Genomic DNA, 12,364 nt, shown 5'->3' on the forward strand with positions numbered 1-12,364 from the left:
TCCAATGGCCGCTGTGGCCGGCGCATCTCGCTGATCCGAAGCCAGGAGCCAGGTGCTTCTCCTGCTCTCCCATGTGGGTGCAGGGCCCAAGCACTTGGGCCATCCTCCACTGCCTTCCCGGGCCATAGCAGAGAGCTGGCCTGGAAGAGGGGCAACCGGGATAGAATCCGGCGCCCCAACCGGGACCAGAACCTGGAGTGCCAGCACTGCAAGGTGGAGGATTAGCCTGTTAAGCCATGGCGCCAGCCAAGAGAGTTTCTCTGTGTATCTGTTTGCTTTTAGGCCATTGTGAGATCTGCCTTGAGTTAAGGAATTTTCCCTTCTCATAAGCATTAAGGACAAGAGTTGGGGTGCTGGGGAAGGGATGACTGCTTAGGGGTGAGGCAGGTAGTAGAGTAGCAGTCCTCGTCTTTGTGTATTTCCAAATCCTGGATTTGGGGTCCTTGAAAAAGCACATAGAACTGGCCTAATGCCCAGAATACCTGGCTCAGCCAGTCCAGGTGGACCTCAAATTGTATTTTTCCACCAATTTCATTCTCCCCAAATCTTCCACAGTTTTTCCACAATATTTCCTTACAAGTCCTACATTTTCTTCTCTCACTTGTTGGAATAACAAGACAGTAACCTTAGGACAAGTCCGCTCTCTGTTCCTGAAAGAATATTTACCCATATTTTATAACCATAATCATAAAACTTGCCTTCTTTTCTTTATACACATAATTATTTTCCTTGCTTCTCACTGATGACCATATATTAATTATAGTTTTGTTCTTTAGCAAGCATGAACCAGCATTCTATAGACCAATAGCATTCAACCACCTCCAGAAATACATGAACTACTTATAACACAATGGCTATAATCAAGCAAAATCGACTTAGTTTCTATATGATAGGCAAAGTATATTTCAAAGCATATTAACCTTTTTAAAAAAGATTTTTATTGGCCGGCGCCGTGGCTCAACAGGCTAATCCTCCGCCTTGCGGCGCCGGCACACCGGGTTCTAGTCCCGGTCGGGGCACCGATCCTGTCCCGGTTGCCCCTCTTCCAGGCCAGCTCTCTGCTGTGGCCAGGGAGTGCAGTGGAGGATGGCCCAAGTGCTTGGGTCCTGCACCCCATGGGAGACCAGGAGAAGCACCTGGCTCCTGCCATCGGATCAGCGCGGTGTGCTGGCCGCAGCGCGCCAACCGCGGCGGCCATTGGAGGGTGAACCAACGGCAAAAAGGAAGACCTTTCTCTCTGTCTCTCTCTCTCACTGTCCACTCTGCCTGTCAAAAATAAAAAAAAATAAAAAATAAATTTAAAAAAAAAGATTTTTATTTATTTATTTGAGAGGCAGACTGAGAGAGGGAGAAACTGAGAGAAAGGTCTTCCATCCACTGATTCACTCCCAAAATGGCTGCAATGGCTAGAGCTGGGAAGATCTGAAGCCAGGAGCTTCTTCAGGTCTCCCACGTGGGTGCAGGGCCCCAAGCACTTGGGACATCTTGCATTGCCTTCCTAGGCCATAACAGAGAGCTGGATCAGAGGTGGAGTTGCCAGGACTTGAACCATATGGGATGTTGGCACTGCATGTGATGACTTTACCTTCCACATGATATTTATAGTTATATCCTAAAAAATATGACATCCACACAATTTGTCTATACTGTCTCTATTTATTAACTTACACAAATAAGAGAAAGCCTGTGATATTTCTCTTTCTGGGACTGATTTATTTCACTTTGCATAATGATCTTCCATTCTATACATTTTATGACAACTGTCAGTTTCATTCTTTGTTTTTTAAAAGATTTATTTATTTATTTATTTGAAAGGCAGAGTTACAAAAAGGCAGGGGCATAGAGAGAGAGAGATACAGAAAGGCAGAGGCAGAGGCAGATGGAGAGAGAGAGAAGCAGAGAGAGAGAGAGAGGGAGAGAGAGAGAAACAGAGAGGTCTTCTACCCACTGGTTCACTCACCAAATGGCTGCAACATCTAAAGCTGAGCCAATCCAAAACTGGGAGCCAGAAGCTTCTTCCAGGTCTCCCACATGGGTGCAGGGGCACAAGGACTTGGGCCATCTTCTACTGCTTTCCCTGGCCATAGCAGAGAGCTGGATTGGAAGTGAAGCAGCTGGAACTTGAACCAGCTCCTATATGGGATTCCCACACCAGAGGTGGTGGCTTCATCTACCATACCACAGTGCTAGCCCCTCATTCTCTTCCATGGTTATATATATAACCATATATATATGATGTATCTCTATTGGATATTATATTATATTATATATATTATTGGATATTATATATTATATAGAATTATGTATATAATATATATTATATAATATATCCAATGGAGATATATCAAATATATACTATCCAATTGTATATATACCACATTACTAGTCATCAGTTGACGGAAATCTAGGTTGATTGCATGTCTTTGCTACTGTGAAATGAGCTATGGACATGGGAGCACAAGAATCTCTTGTGTATGCTGATTTCATTTCCTTTGGGTGAATTCCCAAGGAATGAGATGGCTGGGTCATATGGTAGGTCTATATTCAGCTTTCTGAAGTATCTCCATACTGTCTTCCATAGTGGCTGCACCAGTTTACATTCCTACCAACAGTGGATTAGGGTACCTGTTTCCGTACATCCTCACCAACATTTATTGTTTGTTTGTTTCTGCATGAGATCCATTTTAACTGGGGTTATGTGAAACCTCATTGTGGTTTTGATTTGCATTTCCTTGATGGCTGGTTTTCCTGAGCACTTTTTCAAGTGTCTGTTGCCCATTTGGATTTCCTGTCTTGAAAAATGCCTGTTCAAGTCCTTTTCCCATTTCTTAACTGGATTGTTTGTTTTGTTGTATGTCTTGTATTCTGTATATACTCTGTCTATTAATCCTTTAACAGATCCATGGCTTGTAAATGTTTTCACCCATTCTGCCAGTTATCTCTTTACTTTGTTAATTGCTTACTTTGCTGTGAAGAAGCTACTTAGATTGCTAATGTGCTTTTGGTGGTCTTACCTATCTTAATGTCTTGCAGTGTTTGCCCTATGTTTTGCTCTAGTAGTTTGATACTATCAGATCTTAAATTTAGATTCTTGATGCAATCTGAGTGGTTTATGGTAGGGTATATGGAAGGGGTCTTGTTTCAAACTTCTACACACAAAAATCTGATTTTCCCAATACCATTTGTTGATGGCACTGTCCTTTATTCAGTAAATGTCTTTTTCGTGCTTGTCAAAGATTGGCCAGTTGTAGATGCATGGATTTTTTTGTGGGGATTTCTACCTGCTTCATCAGTCTGTATATTTATTTTTGGAAATCTGTCTCTAAAAAAGGAAGAACACAAATTTTTCTCAGGAATTTAGGCATGACAATTAGGAGAAACACAGAGGATGATATAGATATCAAGTACTGGGCTTTGACACAGCAGTTAAGATGCCACTTGGGGTGCTCACCATCCATAGTGGGCTACCATTGTTCAAATCCCTGCTATGCTTCTCTTTCAGCTCCTTGCTAATACACTTCCTAGGAGACAGAAGGTGATGCATTCGCTACTTTTGTGGCTGCCACAAATATACGACATCCAGATTGAGTTCTGGGCTCCATTCATTAGCCTGGTCCATTCCCCATTCCCTGGTAATGGAAACCTAGATGGCAGTCCTTACTTAGTGTTTTAAGTAGCATTCAGATATTTTTTATTTTGGTAATCAAACCATGAAGCCAAAGAATGTAGCACTTATTGTTTCCTCTCAAGGGAATATGGCTCTTCTCCTTGTTAAATAGGAGAATAGTAATTTTTTCAGGCTAACAGGGGCTGTGTTTCCATTATAAGTTAGTGGTTTGATGTCATAAATTATATGGTTATGACACAATCTTAGATTTTAAGAAGACTTTAATTCAGGGTTTGGAGAAGTCATCAGGAAGTTATCCCCCTGGAAAGTAAGAGTTCTTTGAGAAGGAGAAATAAAGACTAGATTTACCTGATGTTATACCTGGTGTCCTAGGAGCAGAGAATCTTCAGGGAAATTTTCCCTGTACACAAAGCAAAGCCCCACAGGGAAATGGTGATCTCAGGGGTTGGGTAAGCAAGAGAGAAAGAACTACGCCCAAGGGAGGAGACCCAGGGGCTGCAAACTTCTCCTCTGCTCCTGCTCTTCAGCATGTGCTACCACGAGTCGGGAGATATGATTTATTAAACTGTGGAGACCTAAGGGAGATGTCGTGAGATGTGCTTCACTCCCTCCTACTGTCTTCTCTGGGGCCAGAGCCTCACTCTCCATCATCAACCATCCAAGAATGGTTCAGATCTCATCCAGGTGAGCCCAGGAAGTCGGCAGGTGCTGCAGGAAAGGCTCAGGGACAAGGAGAGCTGAGAAAGCTCATCTGAGGGTTGCCTGAGGGACAATCCATGCCAGCCCAGAAATGAAAGATCTCTGGATTAACTGATTCATTGATGTGTTTATGATGCTAGGAAGAGAAGCAGCCATGGAACTCAACAAGACAGGGTGAGTGTTGACATTGAAGTGATGGTAGTGGAAACCCAGTTAGAGCGGGGAACGGAAAGTGTGATGTGTAGAATGTAAATACAAGAATCTTTGCAATGATGGAGAATATAGGAATCAGGTATATTCTGTAGACAGATATACGGATAATATTTTTAAAATGGAGCATATCTGAGCACACTTCCACATTGAAAAGAAGGAATATGACCAAGGGTTGCTTGCTAACACTGCCTTGCAAAGGAAGCACATGAGGTGCATAGTCTGTATTAATCTTCCTTTGTGCCAGATAGTCAGAAGAACACATTATTGAACATTAAAAAGGGCCTACAGTAATGAGCTTCATTTGCAATTATTCCCTTATGGGTGAGTCTGAATATATTGGTGATTTTGTTAATAATTTACTTTCTCTAGTGTTGGCTCAAGTTCTTTGTTTTTGCACTATGCAGTCTAGTGGCTTTTTTACTCCTGCTTTATGTACTGCATGCTTTAAAATGTAAGACTTAGAAATTTTGCCACCTTTGCTGTGTGTGATTCAGTTATATTCTCTATACATAGATTTATCTGGGGGATTGTCTGAGCATGTATGCATCTTGTGTGGTCAAGTCTATCATCTCTGTCCAATCGTGTTATCCTCACTGCTTTTAAAATGTTCAAAATGCTTCTGTACTACTTGGGTCAGTAAGTTTCATTTTCTGCAGATTTCCACATGATGTCCAGGTCTCTCTGATTCCTTGTTGTGCCTTTGGCCCTTTGTGGATAAACCTGTTCTGCATTACCTCTGGTCATCAGGCAGGAGGCACTCTTCAATGTCAACTGACTACAGATTGATTGCCTTCATAAACAAATTTGATGCGCGTACCCCCATAGAACATGAAATGATAAACTGAGATGAAGGTAACTCAGTTACAAACTAACTTCACTTATATCTAGGTCTTTGAAAATTTAATTAATAATCCAATTGAAATAATTTATTTATTGATAACGGAGATCTAATGTCAGATAATGATATACAATCCTTTGGATTTTGTTCTGTTTTGAAACCACACTATGTTTCTAGATTTATCCCCCTGCCACTCTGTTTGACTCATAACTTCTTATTGTCTTCACGATTTTTTTTCTCTCTACTGCACATGGATTCATAACCCTTTGTGGAAATGGACAGGTCTCATAGCAGGTGCAGTCCTGCTCATTTGGATCTTGAATTACAAGGGTGAGGACAGAGGATTATGGAGTAGTTGTGCATCTTACACAATGTCCTTAGGGATTCACTACATGGGACCATTTTTCACTGTAAAAGGATGGAATTGTCATGGTGTGTGCAGGAATTTGTACAGTGACACCAGGGAAGGCTTTGCATGCTGTATGATGACTGTAATGTGTCCATGAATTTGTCACAAATGAGAATAAAATGCAAAAACTAAGAATACCAAAGAAAAGATGCCATCCAAAAAGAGTGAGAAAGGGGACCGTGTCATCCACATGACCAAACAAAACCCAACAGGCCCAATACATAAAGAAGAGGCAGAATCTACTTTTCTGTCTAAAAATGACTCAGTTTTGTGTGTGTGTTTGGGGGGTTTGGTCTATTTTCTTTTTTGAATTGTCAGTATTCTCTTTGCTCATATTTTTAAAGATTATTTATTTATTTGAGAGGTAGAATTAAAGATGGAGAGGGAGAAACAGAGAGAAAGGTCTTCCATCCACTGGTTCACTCCCCAGATGGCTACAATGACCAGAGCTGAGCTGATCCAAAACCTGAAGCTTCTCCTGGGTCTCCCACGATGGTACTAGGGCCATCTTCCACTGCTTTCTCAAGTTCACTAGCAGGGAGCTGGATTGCAAGTGGAGCAGCTGAGACTCGAACAGTTGTTCATATGGGACACTGGCACTGCAGGTGGCAGCTTAGCCTACCACCCTACAGAGCCGACCCCACTCACATTTTTCCTATTGGATTGTTTCCAATCTCTGAATGTCTTCCTACGTGGTACTCAGGATTCATCTGAGATAATTAGATTTTTTTCTCCATTCAGTCTATTTTATTTTCTTGTTTACTGGGTAGGTGTTTAATGTTTTTATTGTTAACATGCTTTTAGACAGAAGGCAGAACATGATCACACCACTGAGGCCGACATTTTGCCTGGGATCCATTCCTCTCTAAAAATGTGTGTGGTATGGGAAGAGGGAATTCTGCCCCTTCTGCAGGCTTTCCCTGAAAACTTGTGCTTTCACCTTTATAGCTCATTTCTTTTTCTGCATATCATATTTTTCCCTGATGAGAGAGCACTAAGGTAATTCAAATACTCTGTGTACGATGGAGTCAAATGATAAGATTTTAAAGATTCATTTCTTGGCCGGCGCCGTGGCTCAACAGGCTAACCCTCTGCCTTGCGGCACCAGCACACCGGGTTCTAGTCCTGGTTGGGGCGCCAGATTCTATCCCGGTTGCCCCTCTTCCAGGCCAGCACTCTGCTATGGCCCAGGAAGGCAGTGGAGGACGGCCTAAGTCCTTGGGTCCTTCACCTGCATGGGAGACCAGGAGAAGCACCTGGCTCCTGGCTGCGGATCAGTGTTGTGCACCGGCCGCAGCTGCCATTGGGGGGTGAACCAATGGCAAAGGAAGACCTTTCTCTCTGTCTCTGTCTCTCTCTCTCACTGTCCATTCTGCCTGTCAAAAAAAAAGAGATTAATTTCTTTATTGGAAAGTCAAAGTTACAGACAGAGAGAGAGGAATAAAGATCTTCCATCTATTCCATCTACTGGTCCATTCCCCAGATGGCCACAAAGGAGCATCATCTGGCTTTCCCACGTGGATGCAGGGACCCAAACACTTGGACCTATTACTGTAGGCAGATTTGTTGTCTTGCACTGTCTGCTCATTTCTAGAAGTTCCAGGAACAAAGTCAACATTCCTTCTGTAGCCCTCAAGGAGAAAGTGTGTGTATGGGACAAGAGCTCCTAATCAGAGTCGGCACAGGGATCCAGTATGGGAGACTGGAGTTAGGCACAAAATATATTAAATTCTTGGCTGTAAATATAAATAATAGTATTTCAGCAGATGATAATAATTGCTTTTGTCATGTTCTTTTTCTGTGTTTTCTAGGAACGTCACATATATGAAAGTAGACAATAAAATACAACTTTCAGAATTCCTTCTCCTGAGATTCTCAGAGAACCCAGCACTGCAGCCCCCAATATTAGGGCACTTCCTCTCCAAGTAACTGGGCACTGTGCCTGGGAACCTATTCATCATCCTGGCCATCCTCTCAGACCCCCATCTCCACACGCCCATGTACTTCTTCCTCTCCAACCTGTCCTTGGTGGACGTCTGCTTCACCTCCACCACTGTCCCCAAGATGCTGGTGAACATCCAGACACAGAGCAAAGCCATCAGCTATGTAGGCTGCATCACCCAGATGTTCTTCTTCATCCTGTTTGTTGGGTTGGATGACTTTCTCTTGACTGTGATGGCCTAAGACAGGTTTGTGGCCATCTGTCACCTCCTGCACTACACAGTCACCATGAACTCCCAGCTTGTGTACAGCTGGTCCTGGCTTCCTGGATCCTCAGTGTCCTGTAGGCCATGTTACACAGCTCAATGGTGCTGCAACTATCATTTTGCATACACTTGGTAATCCTTCACTTTTTTTGTGAACTGAGTCAGGTGTTCTGCAGTACCTGCTCTGACACCTTTCTCAATGACCTCATGATCTATTTCACATCTGTGCTGCTGGGAGGTGGTCCTCTGGCTGGGATCCTTTACTCCTATTCTAAGATTATCTCTGCCATCTGTGCAATCTCATTAGCTCAGGGGAAGAATAAAGCCTTTTCCACCTGTTCCTCTCACTTCTCCGTCATCTCCTTATTTTATTGCACAGGGTGTATCTTGGTTCTGCCATTTCTCAAAACCCACACTCAACTACCATGGCCTCGGTGATGTACACCATGGTCATCCCCATGCTGAACCCCTTCATCTTCTGCCTAAGGAACAAAGACATGAAGAGGGCTCTGAAAATATCATTGGGAGGAAAATCCTAAATGGGCCAATTGCCTTGGGACTGGAGAACTGCCAAGCACTGCAGGGACCAATTCTCAGTATCAGAAACTCTTACTCTTGGGTCTGTTTGTGAACATAGAATTTTCTCCTTCTGTTTCTTTACTGTAGTTCTTATTACACTGACTTAAACCTCTCTGTACAATTGAATTATTCAGTAATCTTTTTGCTCTTCCTAGGATACTGTAGTTTTTCCCTTCAACATCTTCCTTCTTTCCCAAAAATATCCCTGGCCTGGGATCAGAAATATTTGGGATCTCCTTATGTATTACAATACAGTAAAGCATCTTACAAATGAGTTCTTCCTAGGTGCATTTTTTACTGAAAAATACTCATGTGGTCTAAAGACTATGTGTGGTAAATATGCTCATTTCCATAATCTGTAACACAGCAAAATCTGAGAATACAATTTTACTTTCTTACACTTATCATTCCTGTCTCCATCACTAATTTAACTTCTCTTCCTGATAATGTGGAATTAAATAGTTAGCATGCTTTCTTAAAGATTTATTTGTTTGAGAGGTATAGTTACAGATATAGAAGGGAGAGACAGAGAGAGGGGTTTTCCACCTGTTGATTCACTCTCCAAGTGGCCACAACAGCCGGAGCTGGGCCAATCCAAAGGCAGGAGCCAGGAGCCTCTCCTGGGTCTCCCATGTGGGGCCCAAGCAATTGGGCAACCTTCTGCTGCTTTCCCAGGCCATCTGCAGAGAGCTGGATAAGAAGAAAAGTAGCCAGGACTCAAACCCGTGCCCGTATGGGATGCCAGCACTGCAGGCAGAGACTTAGCCTGCTACCCCACAGTGTTGGCCTCTTTAAGTGTGCTTTATAATTTCTCATTTGGGTTTTATCCATATCCTGAGGATACTGTTCCCATGTCAGTTCCATGTCCCAGTGTCCACCATCGTCACTGTAAAACATGACGCCAGCAGTATCTACTTCACCATTTCTGATAGAGTTGTTTATAGGATATTTTGAAATACTAACACTACGATCAATTGTGAACTGAAATTGATCACTTGGACTAGTGAGATGGCATTGGTACATGCCACCTTGATGAGATTGAATTGGAATCCCCTGGCATGTTTCTAACTTTACCGTTTGGGGCAAGTCCCATTGAGCATGTCCCAAATTGTACCTCTCCTCCCTCTCTTATTCCCACTCTTATATTTAACAAAGAAAACTTTTCAGTTAAATTTAAACACCTAAGAATAATTGTGTGTTAATTACAGAATTCAACCAATAGTATTAAGTAGGACAAAAAAATACTAAAAGGGATAAAGTATTAAGTTGTTCATCAACAGCTAGGACAATGGCTGTTGATCATAATGATAGGTCTAAGAGTCAAAGAGATCCCATAAACAAGACTAGTGTCTGCTAATACTAACTGATAGAATTAAGGAGAGAATGATCCAACATGAGAAGCGGGATACACAGCAGACTCATAGAATGGCAGATGTCCTAAACTTCAGAATCAGCCCTTAAGGCATTCGGATCTGGCTAAAGAGCCCATGAGAGTATTTCAGGCATAGAAAACCAAGACACTCTGGCAAAAAGAAAGACCTAAATGAAAGATCTCTGCTAGTGAGAGCCCAGTGGAAAGAACAGGCCATCAAAGAAGGAGGTACCTTTCTCTGAAGGGAGGAGAGAACTTCCACTTTGACTATGACCTGGTCTAAGTAAGATTGAAGTCGGCGAACTCAAAAGGCTTCCATAGCCTTGGCAACTCATGACTAGAGCCTAGGGTGATTACTGACGCCATAAACAAGAGTGTCAAATTGTTAAGTCAACAGCAGGAGTCACTGTGTACTTACTCCTCATGTAGGATCTCTGTCCTTAATGTGTTGTCCAATGTGAATTAATGCTATAACTAGTACTCAAACAGCATTTTACACTTTGTGTTTCGGTGTAGGTGCAAACTGATGAAATCTTTACTTAATATAAACTATTAATAAAATAATAATTAATAAAATATAAATTGATATTCTGTATATAAAGATAATTGAAAATGAATCTTGATGTGAATGGATTGGGAGAAGGAGTGGGAGTTGGGAGGGTTGTGGGTGGGAGGGAAGTTATGGGGGGGAAAAACCGTTGTAATCCACAAACTGTACTTTGGAAATTTATATTTATTAAATAAAAGTTTAAAAAAGAAATACTATCACTACATAAATGGTGCAAAAATGAGTAGTTGAAGGGGTCAGGTATTGGACCAGGAAAATAGTGGTTGTGGCTGTAAAAGGGCTAATCGTGGAGTTTATGTTGGTGCACCTGCTCTGTATTTTGGTTATTCTCAATGCTAATAACCTGAGTGTGATAATTTACTGCCATTTTGTAAGATGTAATCATTTGGGAACCTGTATCAATGGTGCATGGTCCCCACATCTATTTCTTACACATGCAAGTTCATGTACAACTATCTCCAAAAGGAGTTTAATTTATAATCATAGAAAAGGTAAAAAGTGTGTGAAGAAATGCATTTCTTTGAGTGCTCAAATACTAGAATCTTTTTCACTTCTACTTTCTATTTGACCCACATAATTTTGTGCTATCATAATATATCATGTGTTTAATTCACCTTAACACCTGAAAAACACACAGTTCCATTAAGTTCATGATCTATAAATCTTCCACAATTTTCCATAATCTTTCCTCATATGTCCTACTATTTTTTCTCCTACATTGGAACAAACATTCACAATATCTTAGGAAAAAACCATTCTTTTCCCTAAGAAATATTTACCCTCATATTTGGTAAAGTCCTTCACAGAACACATTCAGTTTCTAACATACAGAATCATTTCATTTCCTATTTCTCGTTGATGATGTTATTTAGTATTTTAATCCTTAGCGAGATGCACTCTGTAGTACAATAGTACTTCATAATCTCTAGATATTATATATTTTTCTCATAACAATTCTTATGAGCAAGCCAAATATATTTAGTTTTGCCATAAACAAAAATATTTCAAAGTGTATCAACTTAAATTCATTGCTTCATAATTCATGTTCACTAGTATATCTTTTTTAGAAATGACATAGGTTATGATGAATAGCTAATATTATATTCTAACCTTAATATTTAAGGCAATAAAAATAATTTTACAGTATTGAAGAGGCATTTAATAATGTTTATCCCACTTACAGTCACCTAATTTAACAATTATGTTTGAATTGCTCATGGAAATTTTATGAGGTATTGAATAATTCTCGTTATAAATAATCTCATGTTATTTAGCTGTGAACTATTTTTTTACTTGTAGAAATAGGATTTCTTTTATTCCAGATCTCAATACCAATCAATGTTATATCAACTTGCATAAGGTAATAAAATTGATCCACTATATTGATAACATGAGATACTTCATTGTACACTACTGACACATTACTTTGGGAATAAAGAAATCTAACATGGTCCACAACCACTCCCAGCTCCACAAATCGCCAGTGAGTCCACCAGCCCACATTAGAACTTTGTTTCAGAGTAGAATTATATGATGCATGCAACTCCTTTTGGCGTGTTATTGATTCTTCTGTCAACCCACATCTCATGTGTGGGGACTCTGTCTCATCACTGCCTACCTGATACACCAGGTGCTCAAATGTGGCAGAGTACCTGATGGGTTCGATTGCATACATGAGGTCATTTATCTGTAGCATTCCTCGAAAACCTCCAGAACAGGTGCTGAGGGCAACCAGAGACTCGGGGGCCCCCTCCACGTAACCATGATAGTAACAATCATCAGAGACAAAGGGATGATCCTCCTGGAGGCCATGCTGCTCTGTGTAGGTGAACACAGGCAGGTGTGTGGAAA

The 12,364-nt window shown here is 41.2% G+C and overlaps 1 pseudogene; it reads left to right on the top strand.

The window, feature by feature from the left end:
- The first annotated feature begins 7,785 nt into the window (after positions 1-7,785).
- Positions 7,786-8,533, top strand: LOC133749289 (olfactory receptor 7A10-like; annotated as a pseudogene).
- Positions 8,534-12,364: the final 3,831 nt, after the last annotated feature.

The sequence above is a fragment of the Lepus europaeus genome, chromosome 20, assembly GCF_033115175.1.
Source record: "Lepus europaeus isolate LE1 chromosome 20, mLepTim1.pri, whole genome shotgun sequence".
Taxonomy (NCBI): Eukaryota; Metazoa; Chordata; class Mammalia; order Lagomorpha; family Leporidae; genus Lepus; species Lepus europaeus.